At 40.7% G+C, this 20181-nt stretch overlaps 1 protein-coding gene across 4 annotated transcripts in view; it reads left to right on the forward strand.

Annotated features, from left to right (window-relative positions):
* RBM47 (RNA binding motif protein 47) overlaps positions 1 to 20181 on the forward strand; it is a 150605-nt gene that overhangs the window by 105626 nt on the left and 24798 nt on the right. Inside the window, exon 1 of one of the 4 annotated variants that reach the window (XM_089654022.1) lies at positions 6099 to 6193. The exons of the other annotated variants lie outside the window; for them this stretch is intronic. The gene's annotated coding sequence lies outside the window, so the exon portion shown is untranslated. Of the gene's footprint in view, positions 1 to 6098; positions 6194 to 20181 lie in introns of those variants that run through there. 4 annotated transcript variants of the gene reach the window in all.

A 20181-nucleotide genomic window follows, 5' to 3' on the forward strand; every position in this document is an offset into this window, starting at 1 on the left:
ATTAAGGCAGACCCGTGATTTTAGAGTTGGCAGTGCACCATGTACACTTGATCAATAAACTGTCCGTCAGTTAACTCTGTCTTGTCTTCATGTAACTGTAACTTGTTGCATTTAGGAGGGACACGCTGAGCAGATGCCTTCTCCACTTGTCCACTTTTCACTACCTCACACCCAGTATCAGAAGGGAGCCCCATCAAACATGTAATGCGGACTCCACAAGTTATCTGCATTAATTCTTTCTCTTCCTTACCTAGTGCACAAGCTAGGGACCTCTGAGCGATGATCTGCTCCCATTGCTATGGGAGACACACTGCCTAGGGAGATAATGTCCTCAGCACAGGTACATGCTTCACAACAGGCTGCTTGTTAAAATTCCTTTGCCCTTGGTAACCATTTGCTTGTGTGCCACACTGTGTTAACTCTTATGGGGCTACTCCAATGTGCTTTCTGACCCAGGTTGTAAACTACATGTGTGTGCTAGTTAGTTGCATTACACATCTTTAGTAACTTCAGACCAGGCAAGGACAAAGCTTCAAAAGCTTTACTGAAAAACTTGGTAATTCCAGAAACAGCAACAGTCTTTCCCTTAACCTAGACACTAACTACAGCGGCTGCCCCAGCATACCAGCAAAAGTAGGAGTCATGTTTGGCTGAGTCCATGTTGGCGGTATTCAGGGCTGGTATCTTGAGGGCAGAATAGGGATCCCAGCAGTTCCCCTACATTGGAAACGAGGTTATCATGAGCAGGAACTCTGGATTTAGCATGACAGACAGGAACTGGCTAGAAGCTGACAGCAATACTAGACTTAAGACTAGAGTGCCACAGATCCAGACCCCTGTCCTCTTTTATATGTTCCAGGACCAATGGGTCAGACCCAAAAACCTGCCAAAACAAAGCCCCTGCAAAGACAGCACAATGGGCAGCATCTAAGCTGAATAGCAGTAGGCAACCTGCCTACAAATGGAAACATGAAAAATGCATAAAAAAAATTAACATGCAAAGGCATTAGTGTGAACCTAAGCTTCGTTTTAAATAAGTTTCAAAGTCAAGTGATATGGATAGGTTAGAGGTCAGGGATGACTGCATACATTTGTTTTCACTTTCTTTTTGGTCCCACTTTAAAAATTATGTTCCTAGAGCTGATAAAGGTTAGTATAGAGTGTAGTAAATGTAGGTGTGCGTTTATGAAACTGAGTTCAGAAGCGATCCTGAGGAACACGTTCTCCACTGATCTTTTCAGCACATAGAGAATCTGTCATCGACAGAAACAGGAACAGATAGTTTATGAGGGTGCGATGTCATGAGAGAGGAGTGAAGAAGTACTGGGGAGGAATCTTCTTCCTTAAGAGCCTCCAAGACAGTGGAAAAGCCCCCCTGCCTTTCACAACCCCCCCCCCCAAAAAAAAACCCTAGAGCAGTTTAGAAACACTATGTGTGTGTGTGTTCTATTTGTGTGTGTGTGTATATATATATATATATATATATACACTATATTGCCAAAAGTATCGTGACTCCCCTCCAAATCATTGGATTCAGGTGTTCCAATCACCTCCATGGCCACAGGTGTATAAAATCAAGCACCTAGGCATGCAGACTGCTTCTACAAACATTTATGAAAGAATGGGTCGCTCTCAGGAGCTCAGTGAATTCAAGCGTGGTACCATGATAAGTTGTTACCTGTGCAATAAGTCCATCCGTGAAATTTCCTTGCTACTAAATATTCCATGGTCAACAGTTAATGGTATTATAATAAAGTGAAAGCAACTGGGAACAACAACAACTCACGTAAAATGACAGAGTAGGGTCAGCGCATGCTGAAGCGCACAGTGTGCAGAAGTTGCCAATTGTCTGCAGAGTCAATAGCTAAAGACCTCCAAACTTCATGAGACCTTCAGATTAGCACAACAGTACGTAGAGAGCTTCATGGAATGGGTTTCCATGGCTGAGCAGCTGCATCCAAGCCTTACATCACCAAGTTCAATGCAAAGCACTGGATGCAGTGGTGTAAGGCACACCACCACTGGACTCTAGAGCAGTGGAGACGTGTTCTCTGGAGTGATGAATCACGCTTCTCTATCTGGCAATCTGATGGATGTGTCTGGGTTTGGCGGTTGCCAGGAGAACAGTACTTGCCTGACTGCATTGTGCCAAGTGTAAAGTTTGGTGGAGGGGGGATTATAGTGTGGGGTTTTTTATCAGAGGTTGGGCTTGGCCCCTTAGTTCCAGTGAAAGGAACTCTTAAGGCGTCAGCATACCAAGACATTTTGATCAATTTCATGCTTTGTGGGAACAGTTTGGGGATGGTCCCTTTCTGTTCCAACATGACTGTGCACCAGTGCACAAAGCAAGGTCCATAAAGACATAAATGAGCGAGTTTGGGTTGAAAGAACTTGACTGGTCTGCACAGAGTCCTGACCGCAACCCAATAAAACACCTTTGGGATGAATTAGAACCAGGCCTTCTTGTCATACATCAATGCCTGAAATCACAAATGTGCTTCTGGAAGAATGGGCCAACTCAATATTGAACCCTACAGACTAAGACTGGGATGCCATTAAAGTTCACATGCGTGTAAAAGCAGGATGTCGCCTTCCTGTTCCAACATGACCGCGCACAATTGCACAAAGCAAGGTCCATAAAGACATGGATGAGCAACTTTGGGGTGGAGGAACTTGACTGGCCTGCTCAGAGTCCTGACCTCAACCCGATAGAACACCTTTTGGATGAATTAGAGCAGAGACTGCGAGCCAGGCCTTCTCGTTAGACATCAGTGCCTGACCTCACAAATGCACTTCTGGAGGAATGGTCAAACATTCCCATAGACACACTCTTAAACCTTGTGGACAGCCTTCCCAGAAGAGTTGAAGCTGTTATAGCTGCAAAGGGTGGGCCAACTCATTATTGAACCCTACGGACTTTGACTGGGATGTCATTAAAGTTCATGTGAGTGTAAAGGCAGGCGTCCCAATACTTTTGGCAATATAGTGTATATATATTAATATATATGTATGTATACATATATTAATATATATGTATGTATATATACAGTATATATATATAATTTTTGTATATGATTGTGTGTACTGAGGAGAGCTGCCAACTCAGCAGCAGTAATTCACCGCTGCTTAATAAACCCACGGCTGTGTGTTTTACTGATCTCTTGTTACTGTAATCTTGCTATATCTCACAAAAATTATAGCAACAGTGGCCATTTTCCAGAGTTCAAAGCATTCGTAGATTGCTTCACTCCTCATTAGGAGAAGCGATCTATACCGCTTCATAAACAGGCACTCAGAGCTGTCTCTGAGACTGCCAGAGAACTCGGCAGCAGTAATTTACCACTGCATGATAAATTTACGCCAAAATTTGCAAGGTTTATCATTCATACATTCACAATCTGATGACAGTGCTCTTCCCTACTTAGGAATAAAGTTATTCCAAATTTTCAAACTGTACAAACAGAATTTCCCCCCACTATATAAAACACTCTAAGAAGATATGAAACGCTGGTCAATTAGCCCCCCATCATGGTTCGGCAGACTGCACTCGCTCAGAATGAATGTGTTACCTAAATTGTTATACATTTTTAGGACGCTTCCAGTGTCTATAAATATATGGGACCTAAAGAAGGTTCAGTTCTCAGTATCAGCATACATTTGGGGAAACAAGGTGCTTAGGATGAACAAATAAACCTTCATACCCCTAGGCTACAAGGGGGACTGGGGGTCCCTGATGTGCTGCGTTATTATCATGCAACTCAGATAGCATCCCTGATCATTCACCATATAAAACACGGCCGCCCCGCTCGGGTGCAGCTTGAAGCTTCAATCATGCCCACAACCCCAGTCTCCCATTTGATATGGCTCCCATCTGAAGCTCTTCCTCCACTCCTATGCCCCACTTTATCTTTCATAATGAATATGTGGGATAGGTTATCCTCAAGACATTCATTTCGATCAGCCCACACGCCACTCGTACCATTATTGGCAAACCCCTCATTCACCCCGGGTCTCCTCCCCCAAACATTTTCATGGTAGACAAACAAAGGGCTAGTACATATAGCAGATTTTTTTGACCATAGAGGGATCAGGACCATCCACTATCTTAAAGAAAAATATGATATGCCACCCACTGAATACCATCATTATACCCAAAAAGTTAATTTCATATCCTCGTTGAAACAAGGTTCCGATCTCACGAATACTACTTCTATGGAACGTTTATGTTTGAATATTGATAAATGCTCGGGCTACATATCAAAGGTATACATTATCTTGTCCTCTCAGATGGCTAACTTCCCTATATGACCAGATAGGAGCAAGATATGAACGAGTCCATTGAACCTGCAGAATGGCACAAAGTAGCCCAAGGGGCCGCCAAAGCGATTTTGAACACATCTTTAATTGAGGCTAATTACAAAGTATTACTAAGGTGGTACATGGTTCCAGCCAGGATAGCCCAGTGGATACTAGATACTTCCTCTGTTTCCGAGGCCTGCGGTCAGGAAGGGACAGCGTATCTTGTTTTGTGGTCATGCCCAAAGGTCCGTAGATTCTGGATCCACATCTATAACCTCCTTTATTCCCTTACAGGGGTAAATTTGATTAAATCCCTGTGACAAGCTCTCTTGGGCTGTCCTGCGAAAGGGATCTCAAGACCATCTCAACACCTCATAACATTCATTTTCATAGCTGCAAGGATCACAATAGCAAGATGTTGGAAATCGCCAGTGATCCCTTTTGACCTAGTAAAGTCTAAATTGTCCTGCATAATGTTTAACAAACACTTATCTGCCATTCTGCAGGACAAGTTATCAAACTTTGACAGAACTTGGGAACCTTGGATTGACTACCTCACATGCTCTGCTCAATCGGGTTAGCTGAAGCCCCCTTGAGCCACAGTAACGGCTCGTTGATTCTTCCTTATCCTTTTTTCTTTCTCTGTTCTCTTATTTGACTCCTCCCTACCTACTTCTTCATCTACACCTTTGATCTGTTTATGTTCTGCTGGCTGTTATGGAGTGGGGATTGGGGCCAAGGGTCGATAGATGGGTTCCCCAACACCCCCCCCCCTCCCGGGCGGACAGTGCTGATGGGATTGAACCTCAGGGCCAATGGGTGCTGGGAACCTCCCCCAGGCTCTGGAAGGAGGGGCTCGGTGAAAGGAGATTCTGTGGAAGAATTAATGAAAGTAGTTAAGAAATGTACAGGTTTAGCATCTTAAGCAATACGTTTTAATATCATGTACAAGAATGTAACTTCATGGATGTATCGTGCTTTGATACTCTTCTTATATTTTTTCTGTACTGTTTTGTACTTATTTGTACTATTGTATTGAAGAATGAAAAAACTAATGGAAAACAATCCGATCACACTGACAGCAAGTTCTCAGCAGAGTGCTCAATAAACAGCTATGTGTGGCTTCCCTGAGGTCTCCCAGCCTTTGGTGCTAGCAGGTGCCAATAATGATCTCCTTGTGTGTATGGCTGCGTTTTGTAATGCATTGTGATTAAAAATATGTGAAAGTTGTCCATCCTTGCTGGAAAGTGTTTAATAGAAAATCTAGCAGTTCTGTGTCCCTAAGAACTGATGCTGAATATACTCTTTAGATTTCACCAAACAAGAAATGGCTTTTGATAGTCTTATCATGTTCCAAATTCATATTTTTTCTTCCCTTCCCCAGTTCTCTCCTTCCTTTATCAGATCAATGTACTGCCAAGCAATCCTGCACTTTATCTAATCTGCTAGGTAACACTGTTTGCACAACGCCTTGTGCTAGGGTGAAGTTGTTTGTACCTAAATCACTCCGCAATGGCCACTTAATATTCTGCCTTGAAAGGGCATTATGTATAATAAATCCCAAACTGTGAAATTTCATGCCCATGATGTGATTTTCCTTTTTCTTCACACTTGATTGTGTTCTTCAAATTCCAATCATATCCTTTACGTCCCTGATAATGCTTAATGTGCTTTTGAGGTACTGCTAATAAGAAATGTTAAGCCTGCCCCCTCCCTATCAACTCCACCCACGCAGGCTAATTACAGGTGCCCTGAGCAAATACCTTCCAAGGAATGTAAATGGTCCTTTGCTGCTGACCAATAAACATATGCATGAGCTGCAAACCTTGTGACTGCTAGTGACTCCTCCACCAAAGGTGCTTTGTACTACTGACCTGTCAGCAAGGCTTGAGAGGTATGGAAATGTTTGTACATTAGAAGGTGTGTTGTTTTACACTTCTTTCACTATAGTCTTCAGTTTTAACTTTCTGATGTTCATGTTACTATTGGCAGTGGGGCATTTGTTTTTTCTTAGATTTAATTTTGACCTAAAGGAAGATTATTGATACAGATTTGTATTGATATAGATACAGAGAGCTTCATTATTACTGTTCTAGTTTTAACATGGAATGTTAAATAATGTTTTGTCATTTTACTTTATTAACAAATTTTAGTAGACAGCAAATGGCTTATGTGTAAAATAATTTTCATTACACAGTATTGTTATTATACAGGATTTCTATAGCACCAACAGTTTGCACAGTGCTTTACAGTTACAATACAGTTAATGATAGAAGGGTAAAGTGGCCCTACGTGTGAGAGCTTACAATGTAAAGAGAAGGGACACGGTGCAATGTTCTCTCTTACTTTGGCATTTTCTCGGTGCTGTAATGATATAATCTTGGATCAGCCAACATGCAGATCCCTGGCAGTAGCGTTGGCACTATGGGATCTAACATGTCCTGTAATTTGAAGTACAAGCTGGGACTTGTAGCTCTACTGGTACAGTAGAACCACAGGTTGTCAAAACCATCAATAATCTTGGAATTTAAATTATGATTAGTGTCTCAATTTATATGTATTGTGTCTTCTGGTTTGTAAACTATCAGAATATTCTACATTACTTTTTAGTTGTGATATAAAAATCTTTATTAATCTCTGTATAGATTAACATTACATAAAACATATCAACATCATTTCATGATTTTTTGTAAATCTATGTATAGGTTAGCATTAAATATATCAACATTATTTCATGCATTTTTTAAATCCATATATACAGCTAGCATTACATATAGCAACATCATTTTATGCAACTTTTTTTTTTTTTTTTTAGAAATCCTGATTCATAGAGGTTGCTATATTTATCATGTTAAGCCAGTACACACAATCAGAAAAATGGACGGACAAAAGATATCGCTTTCAAAGCAATCTTATGATAATCTAAATGTTAGTACACAGCTTTCATCCGAAATTATTTGAAGGGACAAATTTGAAAATGTTTTTCGTCCAATACCAGATCATACGATTTTCATTTAATCAGTACAGTATTTTCACTCTGAAAAAAATTCAGAAGAGTTAGATCACGCATGCTCAGAAATAAATACATTACAATACAATACAACACATTACATCACTTCAGAAGTTGTATTCTCTCATATGAGAATTTTTGTAACTTTAGTAATCTCTTAATTTTCAATATGAGACTAGCATAAAAAAAAAATAGATGCTCATTCGTCCGATATTCGTATTGTGTGTACCAGGCTTTAATTTCTGTAAATGATTAGTAAGTTGCTAGGCAAGTAAGATGCTAATTTTCAGGGATAATTAAGAGCGGCAGGTGTTCTGTAATTTAGCAGGTGCTGAATGTGCAATGGCTACTTTTCTTTGAACGCCATACTTGATGGATGTTCCAAGTATTGCAGCCAAGTAGATGTTCTTGTTTTTTTGCAACACAGTTACATACATAATCATATTTACACAACTGCATTGTGCCTATGCAGTTACAAAGGATGGATAGACATTACATGGTGATCGAATGTGCTGGCACAATACAATGAGGAATTTTCTTTTTATTATTTAGTGGAATTTACAAAGTGTTTGAGTCCAAATAATGTATGTCTTGGAGCTCAAGAAGTATGTTCCTTATAATATTTACAAATCCCATAGGTGAACTTGTGTGCATGCTTGATTTCATCACCTTCAGGCACCACAGTTGGACAAGGGTTGTCCTTTAAAATTATAGAGAAAGCAGGGAGAGGAACAGCAAGACCCCTACGATAATACCATAGCAATCCAAAAAAAGGTTCTTTGTAAACCCCTTTGTAAGCCCAAATTTTTGCTGTGATCATAGACATAAGTTTGCACAAGGACAGCTCAGGAAACTGACTGCCAAATTAAAGGGGGAATTCCCCTACACACTAGTGATTTATTAGAAAATGATAGATTATTGTACAAAATATAGATATAGATTAATATATAGGTTATATAGATTAATTATCTAGATTATTATTTAGGTACACATTTCCCTGTGTAGTGCATTGTGAACAAAAGTTGTGATATTTTATAGAAACCCTAGGACTGTATCTGAAAGGTTATTGTGGTCCACACCTGCATTTTTTTTTCAGGTTTTTCCCAAATCACCGTCTAGGTATAAATAGAAAAAGCAGTTTGGTGGAACAGGTTATCCAGGTACCTGTAACTCAGGAGACATGTTTGTCTATGGCGTTGTTTTTACATGGTGTAGCACTTTACAGCAGATAAGATAATGAGGCTGATAAGAGGGCTGTCTAATCTGAGGTGGAGCAAACTTTCTAATCTTCTAATTAGTTTCAATTCTGCCTTCATTTTATTAAATCCATTCAGTGGTAAACAGTCTGAGATTTTCTGTAGCATTACCAGTAGGGGGGCTGAACAATGGCTCATGCTTGTAGAGAGCTCCTATACTTGTTTTCATTCAAGTGGGACAATGTATGAATTGTTCTCAAGTCAAATCTCATTATATGTTTCCCCTGACTCTGCCCTTCTAGACTGTTAGCTGTTTGTTGTCGTCTCACTCTCTTTCAACTTCACAGCAGGTTGGAGAAGACTATTTTCAAGGCTGTCCTGCTAGGAATGGTGGAACCTGTGCTAGCTGGCCATGTGTCTAGCTGGCCACAGACCTTGGCATATGACCATTTGTTCCCAAGCAGTCTGAGCCTCTGGAAATCCTATAGGTCTCAAACATGTACAGTGTATTCGGACATGGGGGGGGGGGGGGGGGGGATTTACTAAAACTGGAGCACTCAGAATCTAGTGCAGCTGTGCATGGTAGCCAATCACCTGCTAACTTCAGCTTGTTCAATTAAGCTTTGGTAATAAAACCTGAAAGCTGATTGGTTTCCATGAGTTGCACCAGATTTTGCACTCTCCAGGTTTAGTAAATCTACCCCTTAGTGTTTTATTTCCTGCACTGACCACTTGTCAGCACTCTTCCAAGAACCAGTGCAACATCAACAGGACCTGCCACTGTATCTAATATTTACTGCAGCTTTTTGCATCTATGGACTAAGGCAGACCATGGACAAGTCAAAATCCTAAAGTTCTGTCGAGTGAAAAATGAAAATAGCTCATACGATTGTGCCATCAATTGTTTCCTTTTTCTAATAAAAATCCATCATGTTGGATCAGGGACTTTCGATTGTGGCATCTCAGCTGGCACACTAAAGATGTGAAAAACTGATTCAATATTTTTTTTCGGTTTTCGTATCGTCCAAGGCCTTCTTTAGGTTTCAGAAAACTCACATCTTAAGAAGGTGCATAGGATGCTCATTCTGAAACTCACAACATGAGCTTTCGTTATGCATTACATACTGGTTCCTGCCTGCATTACAGGAGTAACTCTAGTTTCATCCTGTTCTAAATGGCTGATATCTTCTCAGACACATTTAACACAGAGGATCATTGACAGGTCTCCTGTGGTATTCTGATGTGATTGTCCACGATGTGGTGCAATTGTTGCACAATTCTGTTTAACTGATCAATCATTTGGTATTTCATACATATTGCCTTCTTAGGTGGTTATCGTCTGATACTACATTTCCAATGGAAAAGCTGAGGATCACAGTTTATATGAAGCACATTAAACTGCATCAGAAACAGGAGCATTCTCTTTGGGATAAGAGTATTGGCTAAAGCTAAATGGTTCGAATCTCGGCTGGTTCAGTAGGGATAGGCCAAGGTTCAATCCATGTATAGGTAGGCTGATTGTACCCAAGTCCATACATCCATCACTATGCTTTCCCAGCAGGGACAGCTCCCTGCCAGGAGAACACAGAAGCCTCACGGGAGGGATTCCCCATTCAACACTGACTGTCAATAATTGCATGCAAGAAATCCAACATGCAGGTTGTACTCAAGTTGATCGATGAATCGGCTTGTCGACTTGAGTACAATCATCCTGCCCCTACATGCGAACCATCTATGGCTGGCTTAACATAGCAAAGCAGCCCTGACACAGATACTATGCCATGCCATGCCACATTACTGCACATGACTGATGATTGCTTATCTCAGATCCTTTTAGTGATCTTTAGCCCTTGAACAACAAAACTATTGCAGCAGGGTGAATAATTGTGTGTAATCTGATACATGTTATAGCATTGTAGCTTTCTGTAGAACATAATAGACCGACAAGGGGGTGGGGGCATAAAAACATTGCTTTATAAATGTCTTAGGTTTGGTTTATTCTTTAATTGCTCCCCTGCACCGGCCCAAAGGTGAGAATCCACAGCAGGATGAAGATAGGAACAGCTGTCCTTTGCTTGAGAGCAGGGTTCTATCTCCAGCGGACTGACATGCCACCCTGCACAACCACAACTACTTCCCATTCAGCAGGTGCGCGTGAGTGCCGCTGATTGGGTAGCAGTAGCAGTGACAAGGCATTAAAAAGTGTATAGTAAAAAAAAGTGTTTTTTTTTTCATTTAAATAAATGATCACATAACCTCTGTTCTCAGCAATTATTATTATACAGGATTTATATAGCGCCAATAGTTTGCGCAGCTCTTTACAAAATGAAGGTAGACATTACAGTTACAATACAATTTGGTACAAGAGGAAACAGAGGGCCCGGCTCGTTAGAGCTTACAATCTAGGAGGAAAGGTTGAGTGGTACAGAAGGTAATAGCTGTGGGGGGATGAGCTGATGGAGGAAATAAACAGTAGTTTACTAAGTAGATGCAGAATAGGCTTCTTTAAAGAGAAAGGTTTTCAGGGATCATCTAAAGGTGGATAGATTAGCTGGACAGATTAGGGTAGGGAGTTCCATAGGATTGGAGAAGCTGGGGAGAAGTCCTGGAGGTGAGCATGGGAGGAGGTGACACGGGATCTAGAGAGCAGGAGGTCTTGGGAGGATCAAAGAGAGCGATTTGGTTGATATTTTGAGACCAGGTTGGTGATGTAGCTGGGGGCAGAGTTATGGATGGCTTTGTAAGTTGTTGTTAGTATTTTGAATGTATTCGTTGGGCGAGTGGAAGCCAGTGGAGGGGCATAAGGGGCTTAGAGAGGTAGGGGTGAAGGCTGCAGGGGAGTACAGTATGTCAACAGCAGTACATTGATCCTCCCAGTGAAGAGCTGTGCAGGGGGGCTTGTCAGCACAACTCTGACCATTGGAGAACAGGCAGGGTGTTCTCCCATCACAACCAGAAAACTGACCACACTGGGATGGATGTGCTCTCATTCTAGTGTAGTCAGTTTGCAATAGGAAAGCAGGGTGACTGCCAGGATTACCAGGTATTTTACACAAAGGAAGCAATACACAGTGCAGAATACTTAACACAAATAAATGGCACAACAGACACATATCAGAAATATGAAATGTTGGGGTAACAATTGAATAGAATATATGTGTTAAACCAGAGTTTAGTGCAATCTAGGAATCTAGGATAACAGCTAAGATTGTTGTAGTGTAATATGGGTTGTCAGCATCCGAGGAAGTTGACTTTTGGGCGACAAGCTTCATGCAATGCGATAGCTGTGCAACAATCACAGCAAAACCGCGCCATGTTTTAGGTGCCATTGAAAATAATGGCAACTGAACCCGCGTTTTGCAATCACAGTGATTGTGCCAGGATCCCAAAAAAGGCCAGGCATGAATGCAGCCACCCTGGTTCACATATGCGAAGTCAATGAGAGACATTTTTGTATTGAAGTCAGACTATTGTGTGGGCGACATTTGAAAGGGTTAAAACCGTTTATGCACATTAGCTAGGTAGCTATCTCTTACAGGTCATATTATTCTCACCTTAAGTATTTTTGAACCCTTTAAACAAGTATGATTACATGTTATAAATTTAACTAAAGTATGCTAGGTGCAAAGTTCTTCATACACCCTAGTTAAACATTGGAATATATTTATGACATTAACCCTGTGTAGAGGTTAGGGAATGTTCACACTAGCTATATTCCTTAACAATCACTGTAAACCTTTATTTCACAATTCCTGTAAAGGGTTGTACAAACATTTCAGATCAGAGGTCAGTCCTGAATTGCTGCACTTTGCAGCTCAGTTCTGCCGATGTGACAGAAATCCAGATATGAAGATTGGCACCCCCTTCCCTCCACCCAGCACTAAAATCAGCTGCTGGTAAATGCTTGATTTCTACAAGTCACTCATTGGGACCTCGGATTAATCAGTAACTTCAAAAGCAACCCTGGTTTCTACAGAGAGGCCTATGGAGAAAGGTCAGGAATTAATGGGGGGGGGATAATATACAGCAATCAAAATGCCATCACTTTTAAAATACTTTTTCATGCTCCTATAGGGACATAAAGCTGCAAAAAAGGTCAGGCTGATGACTTCATATTCTAAACCAAAGGGATATTTTCAGGCCTTGCTCACATAGACAATTGAATGCTTTGAAGACGTGTTACTCGCTGCCAGCTGTTATGCTAGGTTTAAATATTGTAGTTTGATTGTACAATCTTTTGAAGGTGCCTATGGGCATAACATGACAGATTACCCAAATGACTGTTAATGGCAGCAACAGGAGTTGTGTCTTTATGCACCTACGGACAAACCCAACTTACAGATTTCAGGGAAAAGCAAGTGGATAGTCTGGTAAAACTTGTATGATCACTATAGTTTCCCCCTAGATGAGCTGGTGACAGGCCGTCTGCATCATGAGCACTGTCCCTCCTCTCATTACCTCTTATAGCCCACACAGGAACTCCTATATAACTCATGTGTCTATTTATGGATAAAAGTTGCCTTAATTTCATCCAATTCATGCTGAATCAGCCAAAATGTGAACCACGGGGTCCCTGATGGCACCACTGGCTCAAAAAATGTTGATTGAACAACTGACTTTTGTGCAAGAAGCCAGCTTGAAAATTGGCATCCACATGGCCCCTGCATCCAGTGACACAGGCACTGCACAGGTATTTTGACAGCCGATGGAGTCAACTGTTGGAATATAGTAGCCAGCAGGTAAAGATTTGTCCATTTACAGTCTTAGCATGGAGAAATGTGTTAGATTTGTATTATTAAGTCTGCATGGCCAACAAGTTTATGACCAACCTAAAGCTGCGCCATAAGGTATCCTGAGACTCTCAGGTCCCATGACATTAAAGTAGAAAGAAAGGCAATACAACCACCTACCTTTTAAATGTTGCTTCTTCACTGCTCTTTTATTTCCTGCATACAATTACTAATAAATCTCAACTTTTTCTGCGCAGTCATATGATCTGAAACCTCCGTTGGGTGTCTGTACTGCTGGTGGTCGTGAAATCCTTTTGGGCTGAAAACACCATGGAGCTCTGAACTCTGGTGGGATGATGTAATGTTTCCAAGGATTTAGTGGAGTTATTGGCCCCGTACAGACAAGTCATGTGACTGCTAGAATAATGTTTTTTAACAGATATTTGCATGGAGACTTATTAGAAATGGTATGCAGGAAATATCAGAACAGTGGGGAGACACCAAATAAAATGTGAATGGCTATATCGCCTTTCCTTCTACTTTAAATTGTTAAGATCTCAGAAATGTAAATGGTCACATAAGATGTAATTCAATAAAAATAAATAAATGAGATTGTATAAAGCTTTGACTATGTTATTACTGTACAGGTCTAAGTGGTAGTTGGAAAGCTTATACACATGATGTGTTTTATATGCTCACATTATGTATAGTATTAAAATAAGTTACAGCTTAGACCTTAGGAACAATTATATTGTGTATGGCTAGAATTAGGTCAGGATCCAACTATAAAAATATTTTTTTTCAGATGTCAGATATTTTGTGTTACTTGTCTTAGCTAAGGTGTCGTATCTTATTGTACACGTGTATGTACAGTATATATCCATTTTGCGTTTGTCACATCCTTGGGTTCAGTTTGATGAATGATATTAAAGCATAACTCCACTTTTTGGGAGAAAAAAACCCATTCCCCTCTTGGTGATCTATATACATTGCAAGGATTTTAACAAACTTTGTTACATATTCCTACCTTTCGTTATTCTGAAGAAATAGCTGTTTGTCTGTGTCCATATGCAAAATTAATGGGAATGGGAGTGGTTTCTAATTATCAATCAGCTGCTGCAATTGCAGGGCTTTAATGAGGAAAATTGCAGGGACGGGATCTCAACAAATATGAAATTTTTGTTGCAAGGGGTGCCTGAAATCTGACTGTATCTTAGTGCTGACTTCTGGGAAAATCAGTGAGCCAATCACACAAGCAGAAAGTAAAGTTTCTTGAGGGGGAGCCTTGTGTACACCTTCTGGTAGCCACATTGTATTGCATTTTACAGAAAATTACAGCGCTGCTGATTGAAAAGGAAAGGTCATTTTAAATAACATTCAATTACAATATGACTTGTATCGCAATTGTATTTGCAAATGTTTTCCAACGAAAGTGGAGTTACCCTTTTAAGCTTTACCTACACAGGTCATTTTCACATCATAAATGAGTACATTTGCATACTTGAAGCGTACAGCAGTCTATATACAGCATTATAACCATCAGCCTTCCTACTTGAATGTTGATTTCAGTTTTGGTTTATTGGAGGCTTAGGCTGGCCATAGACGAGTCAGTTTTTTTTTGTTCAACCAGCAGGCTAAATAAAAAAAAGCTGACTCCATTCCCCCATCCACAAACTCAGTGTAGATGGGGGAATCTTTCCTGCTGTGTCTTTGTATTTTGAAAGTGGGGAGGCTTCCCAGCCGTCAGAATAGAAATTTTCCAAAAGGCTGGTTGAACAGAAGTCAATCGGTAGGTGGATTTCTGTTTGACCAAAATGCCAATACATGGATCAAAATTCGTCCAGTCCCTGCTGAACTGGCCGAATTTCAATCCATGTAGGGCTGACTTTAAAGGATATGTTCACCTTCGGGAACATGTTACATGTTCCACCTATTTTTAGGGTGGAACACGTAACATGTTCCCACTCCTGCAGAGGTTTGGTGATCCAAGCCTTCTGCTTGACAGTACGGGGAGAAGTTCCCCATACCAGCTGTCACTTTTTGAAGAGAACGTGGCTCTGCGAGGCTCCGCCCACATAGTCACATCATTCATTCACAGATTTCTGTGAATGAATCAACTACAAGGCTGTTGGCTTGTAGTTCTCAATGAATGTTGAGTGCTCCGGTAGTTCATTGATTCTTCCTGTCAGGGTGAACCTGCCTGCCCGTATGAGGTACAAGCAGAAAGCTTACACTGACAATCTGCAGGAGTTCTGCATGGCACCAGCAATCTGCTGATCACTGGTGCAATGTTTTGCAGGCTCCTAAAAAAAAGAAATAGTAAATGCACATTTTTTGACCTGCAAAAAATGGGCATTTTTTTTTAAATGTGAACTTTAACATATACAGGTTACTATCTACAATAAAATGTTATTGATTGTTCAAGAGATAAAGAGACATGCAATATTTACAGTAAAGGTAATATTAAAAAGCCCAGTTCCAGCTAAAATATTTATTTAGTTTGGGATACAGCAGGGAAGGGTTAGAGCCTCTGTCAGGGTTTTTTGCTGTATATGTCCTTATTGGGGATGGGACGGGAAGTCATGACAAATCTCTCCGACGGAAATACAGAAAAAAAATAAATTTAGTAGAGTGGCAAAGGGTAAAGCTGTCTATACACTGATTGAAATTCAGACAGTTCAGGAGTGACCGGCTGAATTTTAATCAGTGTGCAGCTATCCATGTTCAATTGCTTGATCAACTTTTGTCAAAGGGACATGCTGGAAAACTTTTATCAGCGGCTGTAGCCAATGATGGACAGAAGGGAGGACTCCTCCATTGACCTAATTTGTGTAGATGGAGGAATTTGGGTTTTTTTTGTTCGGCCTGCTGGCTGAATAAAAACAACTAACCATCTGTGGCCAGCCTAAGAGCCTCTGATAATTTTTTCTTGCTGCCTGTGCCTTCCTCTCCTGGTGACAACCTCTTTCCCCATTTTTTGCACTGATGTCACAGGGACAGAAAGTGAGGAGAACTCTGCAGTGAATGTAGCAGCCAGAAGTAAAGACCTTTCAGAATATTAACTATTCATCCCTCTGTCCAAAAATTAAAGAAACAAATGGCCAAACTTTTGTTTTTTAGACCATTGTATGAGCATGTGATATGGACACTAGTATACAAGACCAGTCTGGGTCAGTTAACATTTTTGAATTTTGAACAGTATATGTTAAGTTGGTAATGTTATTAGGTCTAGGTGTTGACTCCATTCTTATGTATTGCTCTTAGTGCCTTTTTTTTTACTTTTATCCTCACTATCACTAGTAAAAAATGTTTGAAGTGTATAGTGGTGGTCCTATAATTAGACAGTTTGCATTTCCATAAGGTATCACCATCCCGCATCTGAATTAGTTAGGAAAATCCAGTCTAACCTGGTACAATCAGCCTCAGGGTGAAGATGATGGAGAATTTAACTCTTAATGGTGTGCTTGCCTCTGGAACACTTATTGTCAAATAAATGAGGTCATTTTATGGATAACAAGTAAAGAAAACAAGCATAAAAGTAAATGAACCCTTTGGACAATATGGCAGGCAGATTGCTGTGTATATAGGCAACAGTACTGTGTTTGGCAACAAGACGGAATGTGGGGAAAACAGCATCAATGCATAGTTGTAAAGTCTGACATACATTCAGCAGTGAGTCACACATCACAGTTTCATTTTTTACAAAGCTGACCAGAAAAGATTAGTGCCGGTATCTGCATGGGCAGTCTGACTCTATAGGCTGCGAAATATACTATATATCTAGATTGTAAGCTCGAAAGAGCAGGGCCCTCGATCCCCTCATGTTTTGCATTGTATTGGTATTGTTCTGTCACATGTTCTGTCCCCCTTTGTAATGTACAGCGCTGAGCGAACTATTGGCGCTTTATAAATACTGTATAATAATAATATACAATTTTAACCAAAACTGGAGCTTAGGTGTATTGTGCACAGTACAGGGTGAAAGCAGAAAGAAACAGTGGTCAAAATATTATCACTATTTCCTTATTACCTAGAATTTGCCAACATTACTAAGGTGTGGTCCAGGGGGGGGTAACATAGATGGTTAAGTCACGCTTTTATCAAAGCAGTGGCTGGAAGGGTTTGCAGAGCAGAACATTGCTGCTGCAGCAAAACTGTACCCATTGTCATGTTTATCAGTGAATAGGGCTGCACCACAACCATGCAATAAATGCAGTTGTGGCGTGGTTGTACTGGTTTTTGAGGTTTAACCAGCCTGTCAACTGTCCTCATTACATATTGCATCACAGAGGAGCAGTAAGGGCTGCCGCATATGAAAATGAGCCTTGAGGGTCTGATTGATCAAGTTACATTATCAATAACTGCATGAGAAAAGTAATATTTCAAGCATCATAATCACCTTTTCAAAGAAAAACAAATTGATTCATACAGCAAAGAAAGCTTATAGGTTAGTAAAAACCAAGATTCAAACTTGATCATGATTATTGAGTTATGTAAATAAAAAAGTTTTTTTATTAACATAGCAGTTAAGGTTAGCCTGGTGAACATGAGAAAAGAGACCTTGTGCTTCAGCTAGGAAATGTAAATGTGTAGTAATCATTTATATGCAATATTTCATATTAACAGACCCCTTCAGTTAAATATTAGCTATTATGCTATCTGTAACTAAACTTGGTGACTTGCAGCATATTTTTGGTGGGGGGCTGGCAGCTGTGCACTTTGCAGAAGGTATAGCTGACAGCTTTCTGTACAGAAGTGTGTGCCATAGCTGTAAGTGCACGGCCCTCAGAGCCACTGTCAATCAACGGCACAAGGGCATTACAGGAGGAGGCCTGAGTACTCTTTGGGGAGACACTCTCAACATGCATGGGTTCTGTGCATGGGCATTTTATATTCCTTTTAAATAAGTCCGTCTGCTAGATCTTCATTTGTTGAAAGAGAAAAAAATAGGAATTTACTTCTGCAATTCACCATCTTAATTCATGTCATGACAGAATTGTAGATTGGTGGAAACTGTTGGCACAGTCTCTATTCCTGCTGAAGCAAAGATCTGCAATTATGTTTTACAAACTTTGAAACTTCACCTTCTTTAGAGCTGGCACTTGGTAGATGTGGCCCTCACCATGACAACGTTTTTCAAATAACCAAATTAAAAAAGTAATTGTGCCCTCGAGCTTGTAGAACCTGTCTGTCAACAGCCTACCTGTCATCCTAACCTACTGCATTTATTTGTATAGTAATCAAGATCAAAAAGACTGTGGAGCCTCACTTAAACAGTACATAGGGTAACAAAGAAGAATTCGTGCAGGTGAAAGAAAAGCATTCTTTATACCAGTGAGAAATGCCATTAGGGACTTCAGGAAAGAACATTCAGCTAAATATTTATAAAATTGCCTAACTCCGTCCTATTGACATCATTGCCTTGGAAAATGTACATGCATTCTCTTCAAAGTGCATAATGTGTTTTAGTACTTTTTTAATGTGTTGCAATATAAAGTAATGCAACACAAGATGTATTTTACGTGCGTGTTACATGTTTTTTTCCTGCAGGCAGGAACTATAAATATGTGACTTGAAAAATGGACTAATTAAATGCACCTTACATATTTAGTGTGTTTCCATGCACTATAATGTATCATGAGTTTTTACCAGAACACACATAAGATGCTGATGTTAGGAGCTTAAATATAGAAGATTGACAGCAGAAAACTAACTAAATCAAGTGGTCCATTGAGTCTGCCCCATTTTTTTCTTGATTTAAATTTTTTGTGTGTGAGTATTGATCTATGTTTGTCCCGAGTATGTTTCAATCACTTTGACAGCGTGCTATCGCACAAAATGCGTCAGCGAGGAGCTTGCCGCACTGACGTCACTTGCTGCCTAGTCCACATGTAAGGCTGGCGGCCATCTTTACAAGCTTTACAACTTTTGAATGGAATTTCTACTATTTGCTATATTCAACTGCATTACCAGCATTAGCTGCATTATGCTGATATAACCTGCTTCAATACATCTGTACCACTGGCTCAATAAATCCTACTACACTATATGAGCTCTTCTATTTGGTGGCTTTTCTTTTGAGCTACTTAAAGGTGGATATTCATTAGTGCTGACCTGATTGATGCCTCGGTATAAGTGAAACCAAGAAGCTGTACTAGTTGCCTGTGGGGGTCCCACTAAGACAGTGGTTCTCAACCTTTCTAATGCCGCGACCCCTTAATACAGTTCCTCATGTTGTGGTGACCCCCAACCATAAAATTTTTTTCGTTGCTACTTCATAACTGTAATTTTGCAGTGGGAGGAGTAGTGCCACATCATTGGTATCAGTGGGAGGAATAGTGTCCCATCACTGATGTCAATGGGAGGAATAGTGCCCCATCATTGGTATCAGTGGGAGGAATAGTGTCCCATCATTGGTGTCAGTGGTAGGAATAGTGCCCCATTATTGGTGTCAGTGGGAGGAATAGTGTCCCATCATTGGTATCAGTGGTAGGAATAGTGCCCCATCATTGGTGTCAGTGGTAGGAATAGTGCCCCATCATTGGTGTCAGTGGGAGGAATAGTGCCCCATCATAGGTGTCAGTGGGAGGAATAGTGCCCCATCATTGGTGTCAGTGGGAGGAATAGTGCCCCATCATTGGTGTCAGTGGGAGGAATAGTGCCCCATCATTGGTGTCAGTGGGAGGAATAGTGCCCCATCATAGGTGTCAGTGGGAGGAATAGTGCCCCATCATTGGTGTCAGTGGGAGGAATAGTGCCCCATCATAGGTGTCAGTGGGGGGAATAGTGCCCCATCATTGGTGTCAGTGGGGGGAATAGTGCCCCATCGTTGGTGTCAGTGGGGGGAGGAATAGTGCCCCATCGTTGGTGTCAGTGGGGGGAATAGTGCCCCATCGTTGGTGTCAGTGGGGGGAATAGTGCCCCATCGTTGGTGTCAGTGGGGGGA

Source organism: Staurois parvus, unplaced genomic scaffold, assembly GCF_062004578.1.
Source record: "Staurois parvus isolate SC_StPar_1 unplaced genomic scaffold, SC_StPar_1.0 ptg000734l, whole genome shotgun sequence".
NCBI classification, from domain to species: domain Eukaryota; kingdom Metazoa; phylum Chordata; class Amphibia; order Anura; family Ranidae; genus Staurois; species Staurois parvus.